Source organism: Diabrotica virgifera, chromosome 9 (assembly GCF_917563875.1).
Source record: "Diabrotica virgifera virgifera chromosome 9, PGI_DIABVI_V3a".
In the NCBI taxonomy this organism is placed as follows: Eukaryota; Metazoa; Arthropoda; class Insecta; order Coleoptera; family Chrysomelidae; genus Diabrotica; species Diabrotica virgifera.
Window position 1 is genome coordinate 182018741 of NC_065451.1, and position 9269 is coordinate 182028009.

Consider the following 9269-nt stretch of genomic DNA (forward strand, 5'->3'; position numbering starts at 1 on the left):
ATGATTTGTTCAACGGTAAATGGTTGAGTTCAATTAGTGCGGTCGTAAATATTATTAAATTTATCTGACCTAGCCCATTGTTAAGACCCACCCAGAGCAATAAGCCACAGAGGTAGACAGAGTTGGTCTTTTGCAATTAACATTGACTAGACGGTACTCCCATAATAAAGCCTGAAATAAATTTTACCTGAAACCGGGCCTTTTATACTATTATCGGTTAATCCAGGATGTTTATAGTGGTAACTAATTGAACTCAAACCATTTACTGTTAAACATACCATACGTTTTATTCTAAAATTTTGTTTTTAATTTATTAATGAAGCGCATATGAGAAAACGGGCGATTAACAATTGCAATAACAATTAAAAAATTATATTTTAAAATGAAACAAGACCAAATTGCTGATCGGTAACTGATAAAATAGGGCGTGAACTTGAATTTAAGCACTTCATAGTTTTAAAAATAATATCTTTTACTTGTGTTTTTAAACCTAGAAAATCGCCATTTTTCGAATTTTTTTCAGTTTTAAATTGTAAAACTCGGAAACGATTAACTTTAGAGGAAAATTACAAAAGACTTTTTTGTTCACAAGTAACCTAAAATAATGTCTACCCGGTCCGAAAAAATTGAATTTTATAAATTGTTTAAATTTTTTTTTAATAAATGTCAATAACTCCGAAATTATGGCATTTAGGTAAAGGGAATATCATATGAAAAATAATCAGTATCCCTTAAGAATTCCAAAACACAAAAAATATACGGGATGTTCCATTTAAAATAAGAAAGTTCATTAGATTTCCAGAAAAACGGATGATTTGACAACAATGTAATTACTACTATAATATCGGCCGCATTAAAAGACTCTCACCCACCAAAATCAATAAAAATCATTCTAGCGGTTTCCGAGAAATTACCGTGTTGCCAAACTTTCTCGCAACCCTGTAGAAACTTCGTCGAAAACTTTAGAAGCGTTAAGATGTGTTACTTTTTGCATGAAAGCGAAGCGTCCCATGAAAAAACGATAGATTTTTTGTCACAAATTGAACGAGAAATTCAAGAAAGATTTTTAATTTGAAATAAATTTCAGTAGCGTACCATTTTTATCTTTAAAAAGTTTCAGACTATTACCCGTACGCGCACCAATGATGAATATAAAATTCTTAATTGTATATCAAAAATGCGTACCTAATAACTACGTTTTATAACCCACCAAATTTCAATTGCACACCTCAAGCGGTTTTAGAGCAATAAATAAATCGTCAGTTTGTAAGAAAAACTTTAAAACTCCGTATCTCGGAAACAAATGAAAATGGAATAACAACAAATAAGTTATTTTTAATTATTATTACGTATATTATACAGTCTTAAAGTTTGGTGCGTTCCTACCCACTCATCCTGTATATGCGCATATTTTGGAAAATTTTAGTGCATGTATGTCCGGTCTCTACTAATATTATTGTACAATATATTGACGCTATAATTGACCGTCTAGGGGCCCTTAAAACATATTTATATCATTTATTACTACTTCTGCTGATTATTTCATCAATTTTCCTTTTTACTCAAACAATTACTTTATAGCTGTTTTGTATTTTAGGTTATCCCCAAGATGAAAACAAAACGGAAATTACGGAAAAACTCGTTGAAGATTCATCTTACAAAGAAAATGACATGAGTCGACACACTGAAGAAAAAACACTAAATGAAAACATGGAAGTTGTGACTGGAAAAAGGCCTTACAAATGTGGGATTTGTTGTAAGCAATTTAGTAGATCAAGTCATTTGAAAAGACATTTGACAGTACACACTGGAGAAAAATCTTATAAGTGTAAAATTTGTTTGAAGCTATTTTCTCAAGCTACTGCTCTAAAACGACATATGAGTTTGCATACTGGAGAAAAACGATACAAGTGTGAAACTTGTTTAAAACAGTTTTATGCTATAACTGATTTGAAAAATCATTTGAGAGTCCATACTGGAGAAAAACCATACAAGTGCGAGATTTGTTTTAAGCGATTTAGTGTAGCACACAGTTTAAAATACCATATTATGGCAACACACTGGTGAACTACCTTTCAAGTGTGATATTTGTTTCAAGCGGTTTATTGCAGCAAGTTCTTTGAAAACACATTTTAAATTGCACACTGGAGAACAACCACACAAGTGCGAGATTTGTTTTAAGCAATTTATTAACTCAAGTCAGTTAAAAAGACATTTGATAGTGCACACTGGAGAAAAACCTCATAAGTGTGAAACTTTGTTTAAGCTATTTTCTCAAGCTACTGCTCTAAAACAACATATGAGTTTGCATACTGGAGAAAAACGACACAAGTGTGAAACATGTTTAAAACAGTTTCATACTACAAGTGATTTGAAAAAGCATTTGAGAGTCCATACTGGAGAAAAACCATACAAGTGCGAGATTTGTTTTAAGTAATTTAGTCAAGCCGGTGTTTTAAAAACACATTTGAGAGTACACACTGGAGAAAAACCATTCAAATGCGAGATTTGTTTTAGCCGGTCAATTGAAAAAACATATGAGAATACACACTGAAGAAAAACCTCCAAAACAAACAAAAAAGTGTGAGATTTGTTTTAAGCAATTGAGTGCAAGTAATTTGAAAAGACATTTTTGAGGGTGCACATTGGGGAAAAATCCTTACAAGTGTAAGATTTATTTAAAGGCCGGCGCACATACGTCGATTTAATGGATTTACGCGGCCAAAATTATTTTACAGCATATTTCTACTAAAACTGGTACAAATCAAAGAAAAATATTGTTTTTTAAAAATTGACTTGTATTTTTCATAGAAAAAATTAAAATTTAAGATTAATACAAAATATGCAGGTTTTTACTTATACCTCAGTCGGTATCTGACATATCGGACTCAGTATTTGGGGTCATCCGGTAGGTAACAGCATTCGAAATGTTTCAGAACAAAATGAGCCTAGTTTGATTCTTTTCTGTACACTTTTTTGCTGCTTAAAATTGTTAATATTGGGTCAGAAGTTAAAAAGTTAATTTCCTGTACGCATCTCAGTATTTCCTTGCACTAGCTGGGATCTCTGAGATCTCTTTTGGTATTTTTGAAGCATTCATTTTTTTCACGAGCCTGTAATATCTGTGCTGCATGAACGATAACTTTACCATCAAGCAAAGAACGTATTTCTTCTGTTTTTCTTCTTTTTGTCCTTTCACTATAGTGCTCAAATAATTTAGAAAGCCGACTTAATTCCATTTATTTGTTTTCTACCAGTTTTAAATGTTCCATCTAACCAATCTTTATTTGCTTGTAAAAATACAGCATATTTTCATGAGTCTTTAACCATTTCTTTATCATCGCTGTTTTAAAATCTCGAAATCTTTTTTTTTATTTTTATTTTTTTTTTTTTTATTTACACAAATAAACCCGCATCAACCACTAAGGGTTATTAGCGGGGGACATACACAAACAGTAAGATACATATTATTATATAAAAATGCTTTACAATCTGGTGTATTGTTTAGTCATTTTGAGATAATTTAATAAGGAGTTTAGGTTTGAAGTCAGTACACTTTTAATATTGTCACTAAGAGCACACGCGATCCTTTCTTTCTGGTACACTGGACACTCGATAATTATATGTTTCACTGTCAGTTGCGTGTTGCAATTGGTACACATCGGAGCGGCCTCCTTGTTGAAGATATGCTTGTGTGTTAGTAACGTATGTCCTATTCGGAGTCGGTTGATGATGACTTGGTCTTTTCTATTACTTGGTAACATGAGTTTAGTTCCCACTTGACTTAGGCATTCTTTTAGTTTGTTGTTAGTCTGATCCCAAGTAGTTTGCCACGTTCTGTGGACATGACCTTTGATATTTACTTTGTGATCAGTCCAGGGTATTTGATCTGTGATAGAAATACTTTGGTCGGTAGTTGCATTGCTTGCTAGAGAGTCCACTTCCTCGTTGCCAATTATTCCCATATGGGAAGGTACCCAGATGAAGAAAATATCTTTCTGTTGATTCTGTAGATAAGATAATTCTTCTTTGATTTTGAGAAGAATAGCGTGAGTTGTATATAGCTGTTTTATCCCAAGTAATGCGCTCATTGAATCGGTGATAATCACAAATTTGCTTTCATGGATAGAACCACATTTTTTCATTGCCTGGTGAATTGCTGTAAGTTCTCCGGTATATATACAACAATTTGTTGGGATTCGTACGGTAGACTTGATGTTTCCGCAGATATAAGCTGCAGCATGTCCTTCATCACATTTGGAAGCATCAGTGAAGATTCGATGAGTTGTTGGGTATTTGGAAATTAAATTTTTAAAAGCTTGCTGGATAAGGAAAGGATGTGTGGAATGTTTAGGGAGATCTTTTAGAGACATATCTATTTTTGGAGGTTTGATCATCCAGGGAGGAAAATTTACATGAATGGGTATAGTGAGACTGAACTGTTCTAAATTAAAACCAATACGTTTTGTTCGCTCAGGAAATGGTAGCATATTTCTTGCAATGTTTTCGTAATGATCAGAAGATATATTTGTTCTGTAGAATATTGTTGAGTAGGTTACGTTGCTTTTGTTTGCTGAAATTCTGGCAACGTAATTCAGTGATAGAAGTTGCCTTCGTTGGCTTAAAGGGAGTTCATTAGCCAGAACTTGTAAACTACTTACTGGACTAGTTCTTGTGGCACCTAAAACCAATCTCAAGCACGTATTTTGAATGTAGTCAAGTTTTTTTAAAGATGTTTTGTTAGCAGTATCGTAGCATAAACAGCCGTAGTCTAATTTACTTCTTATTAATGATCTATATAGATTAAGTAAAGTTGTTGTATCAGCCCCCCAAGAGGTATTTGACAGCATTTTTAGTAGGTTAATTCTGGATTGGCAAGAACGTTGCAGATTCGTTACGTGGTTTTTCCATTTTAAGTCACGTTCAAAAGAAAGTCCTAAGAAATTTATTTCTTCTGACTGCTTCAGCATAACTCCGTTAAGTGTTAATTGAATATTAGGATAGTCTTTCCTTTTGCTAAAAATTAGATAACGTGTTTTTTCGCCAGAAAATATAAAACCCGTGTTTTGCGACCAGTTTTCAATTGTATGTAAGGCCGTTTGCAATATATGTGATCCCAGAGTTACATTATTTGTTTTTAGATAAATGACTAAGTCGTCTGCATATAGGCTAGTAAATACAGGCAGCTTTATTTGATGTATAATACTATTTATTGCAATCAGAAAGAGTGTAGGACTTAGAGTAGATCCTTGTGGAGTGCCATTTTGCAGTACTCGTCTGGAAGATGTGAATCCATTGGCTCTAACTCGAAAAGTTCGTGTTTCTAGAAAATTTTTAATAAACGACAACATATGCCCTTGGACATTCCATTTTTGAAGTGTTTTTTCGTATAAGATGTCTCCATGTTGTGTCAAAAGCTTTTCTTATGTCAAAAAATACGGCAATAAGTTTTTGATTGTGCAGAAAAGATTCATGTACAGCTGATTCAAGGGTTATTAGATTGTCTGTTGTGGATCTACCCGTACGAAATCCACTTTGTCTGATACTTAAGTATTAGGTTATTGTTTTCGAGATACCATTTAAGACGATAATTAAGGATTTTTTCTAAAAGTTTGCAGGTACAGCAAGTAAGTGAGATTGGACGATAGGAATTTGGATCGTCTTTTGGTTTATTATATTTAAGGATTGGAATTATAGTTGCTTGCGACCATAGATCAGGAAAGTCGTGCTGAATGAAAATATTATTAAAAATATCAACTAATATTAGTTTTGTATAGAGGAAGATTTCGTAAGAAAAGAGGGTGGATGTCATCAGGTCCTGGCGTCGAATTTTTTGCGCTTAAACAAAATTCTAATTCTTGAAGACTTATGGGTTTGTTTATTGGATTGTCGCTCTCGGTGATTTGTATATTTGACGATTCCATTAGATTTTTATATTCTAAAAAAGATATGCTATAGTTGGAATCACTAGAATTAAGTTCATATATATCTGCTAGTATTTCTGGAATAGCTACCTTGTTTGAATGCATTTGGTTATTGTATGATAGCGTATCTATGCCTCGAAAGTATTTTGTTCCTTGTATTCTGCGTACTTTGTTCCATATGTCGCCTATGGGAGTGGAAGGATTTATTGAAGCCACATACTTTTTCCAACTGTCTCGTTTTCCTTTCTTGATCAATTGTCTGCTTTTTGCTCTGAGATTTTTAAAAATTATAAGGTTATCGATAGTTTTATGTTTCTTATAAACGTTGAAAGCGTGTTTAGACAAAGTAAGTGCTTGCGCAATTTCGTTATTCCACCAAGGAACTGGCTGCCTTTTACTAGATTTTGTTTTTCCCACTGCGATTGTTGCTGCAGAAATAATAATATTATTAAATAGTTCCAGATTTTCGTTTGCGGTATTGGTTAAATTAAAGTTGTTTGTTTGTCCTTCTATAAGTGTTCGATACAAATCCCAGTCAGCTGACTTTATTTTCCATGTTTGGTGAATTGGAAAAGTCAATATATCATTAGTATCTATGTTTATTGTGATAGGGAAATGATCACTATCATATAAATACCCCAATGTGTCCCAGTATAATAAAGTAGCTAGCGACGGACTGCATAAAGAGAGATCTATAGCTGAAAATGTACCATTGTATGAATTCAACCTAGTAGATTTGCCAGTGTTCAGTAACACTAAATTTAAATTGTCGATGAGATTGTTTAAGAGATTACCACATTTGTCGGTTTTGTTACTTCCCCAGGTACTGTTGTGACAGTTAAAATCGCCTAATATTATTTTTGGGTGTGGAATTTGGTTTAAAACATTGCTTAGTTCAGTTATATCTAAATCAGTAGGATGAGGTAAGTATACGTTGCAAATATTAATTTTCATTTTGTGGGTGACTGACACTGCAACTATTTCCAGGTTTGTTTGCAGTTGTATTTCGGTTGACTCTATGTCATCCCTTACGAAAATTGCTGTTCCGCCGCTTGAATGATCTGTAACTCGGTTTCTTAGAAAAGGAACATAATTTTTTAATGTTACATTTTGATGTTTGAAATGGGTTTCTTCTATGCATATGACTAAAGGAAGATAATCGTTTATAAGAAGCTTGATGGATTCTATATGGGTAAAATAACCATTGAGGTTCCACTGTAATATGAATGTACCTATTATTGGCCATTTTAACTATTTACTTGAGAACTTGATTCGTAGTCAGTTTCGTCAGTAGAAGAAAGACTGCTTAGAAGTAGTTTCTTCTTCAATCTGGTAATATTGTTTTTTAAACTTTTATTTTGTGTTTGAGAATATATAAAGTTTAGAATTTCTTTGATTTCATCGCTTTCATTTGAATAATTTTTAGCAATAAGTTCAGGATGTTTTGAGTGAAGGGAATTTGACAGAAAAAGAAAGTGTGAAGGCAGGGATTCTATTTTCAATTTTTTCTTTAATTTCATTGAGAATATCTGGAATAGAATCTTGAGTTTTAGGCTTTTTATTTTTTTGTTTTTCAGTAGTGGGAGGAGGTAGGTCATTTTCAAGGATTTCGGGAGAAGTGGAAATTTGTCTTTTAGTAAACATGAATAGCTTCAGAGATTTTTCTATCGCTTTCAATTACTGAATCTTGGGATATTTGTGGTTGTGACGAAATCTGTAGTTCTTTGTATGTTTGTAAGGAAGTGGTTTGGTCGTTTGTGGCTGATGTTAATTCGTGATTTTTTGTGATGTTAAGTTTCGGTTCCTTTAATGTCTGGGTACCTTCTTCGTGTTCTTTCCGTGGTTGTTCTTCTGGCTGGCTATATTCTTTATTGGCAGAGTTGAGTACGTTCACTGGATGGTCAGTTTCCGTTTGATTAATTGGACTACTTAATGATGATAAAGAAGGACAGTCAGAATCTTGATGTCCGACCGTCTTGCATCTGGAGCAGTTTAAACCGTCTATGGAAATGTATATTCTATATGATGTATTGTCGAATGAAATTAGGAATGAGTCAGGAATCGATGCATTTTCTAAAGGACTTATGAAGATTTGCCTTCTAAAGCTAAGCACGTGGCTGTATTCCGGGTCTTGCATGCCTACTCGTAGAAACGTCATGTTGGAGACGGATTTTATACCCATAGTTTTTAGATGGTCTTCAATTATGCTATTAGGTATAGTAGGACATACACTTGATATGATTAATCTCTGGGCAGGAGTTATTAATCTTCTTACTTCAATTTGGTTGCCGTCAATAATTACATGTTTGTGGGAGCTAAGAAATTGGTCAACTATATATTTAGACGAGAGGTAGATGCAGATGCGGTTGTTTGCGATTCTGGATGCCCAAATAACGTTTTTGGGCTGTACTATTGATCCAACAGCTTTTACATATTCGAAAACTTGTATTCCTTGTATGGTTGAAAGTATGATACCTTGGTCTTTTGAAGGATGTTTAAAACTGTTTAATGCATGAGAGTAAGAGATATGTGACGTAGTCGGTGTATTTCGTGAAGTAGTAGCTAATTCCGGTTCAGCCATCGTCCCGTTGAAAATTTACATGCATTGGAACAGCGGATCTGAAGCCGGACCTGGCCTCTTAACAAAATTAGACGGCAGCCTAATTACTTGAATCAGCAAAAAGTTGTTGTCGATAATCGATAATTTGGATTGAAATCGATAAAATATTGCCTTTTAACTTCTGATTTTATGGTTAGATATAAATAATGCAATTTTGTACTCACAGAATCGTTGGTTTTTTAACACACTGTCACATTTAAACTTTATCTTGCAAACAATGTAAAAATTAAATTATATTTCAACTTTTAACTACTTGAATTTATAAATTTGTCAGGACCGATATAAAGCTGTAAGATTTGCTTGCTATCAGGGCTCGAAATCTTTGTTTTAAAATGATTAAATTATTAGATATAACAGTTCAATAAGTGAATTTCCAAATATTTTAATTTATCCTCTAGATTAGGAAAATCTTGTAGCTCCATTTGGTCAAAAAGATATTTACGAAGTACTATGTTTAGGCCAGAGCAGTCACCAAATGTATCTAAAACAAAATCAATCGTAACTTATTATAATTAAATCAATTTTTGTGACATCATTCTATATAGCAAAATTAAAAACCCCTGTATTTCGGGCATCCGCAGCTAAATTGTACGCCATTAATTAGCCAAATATTCTCGATCGGAGGCAATAATATTGAATAATATAACTAAATGTCTTATAAACATAAAAACTAAACAGAAATGTCACTATAAAATGGTCTGTTTTTGACTTTCTAAAAATATTAT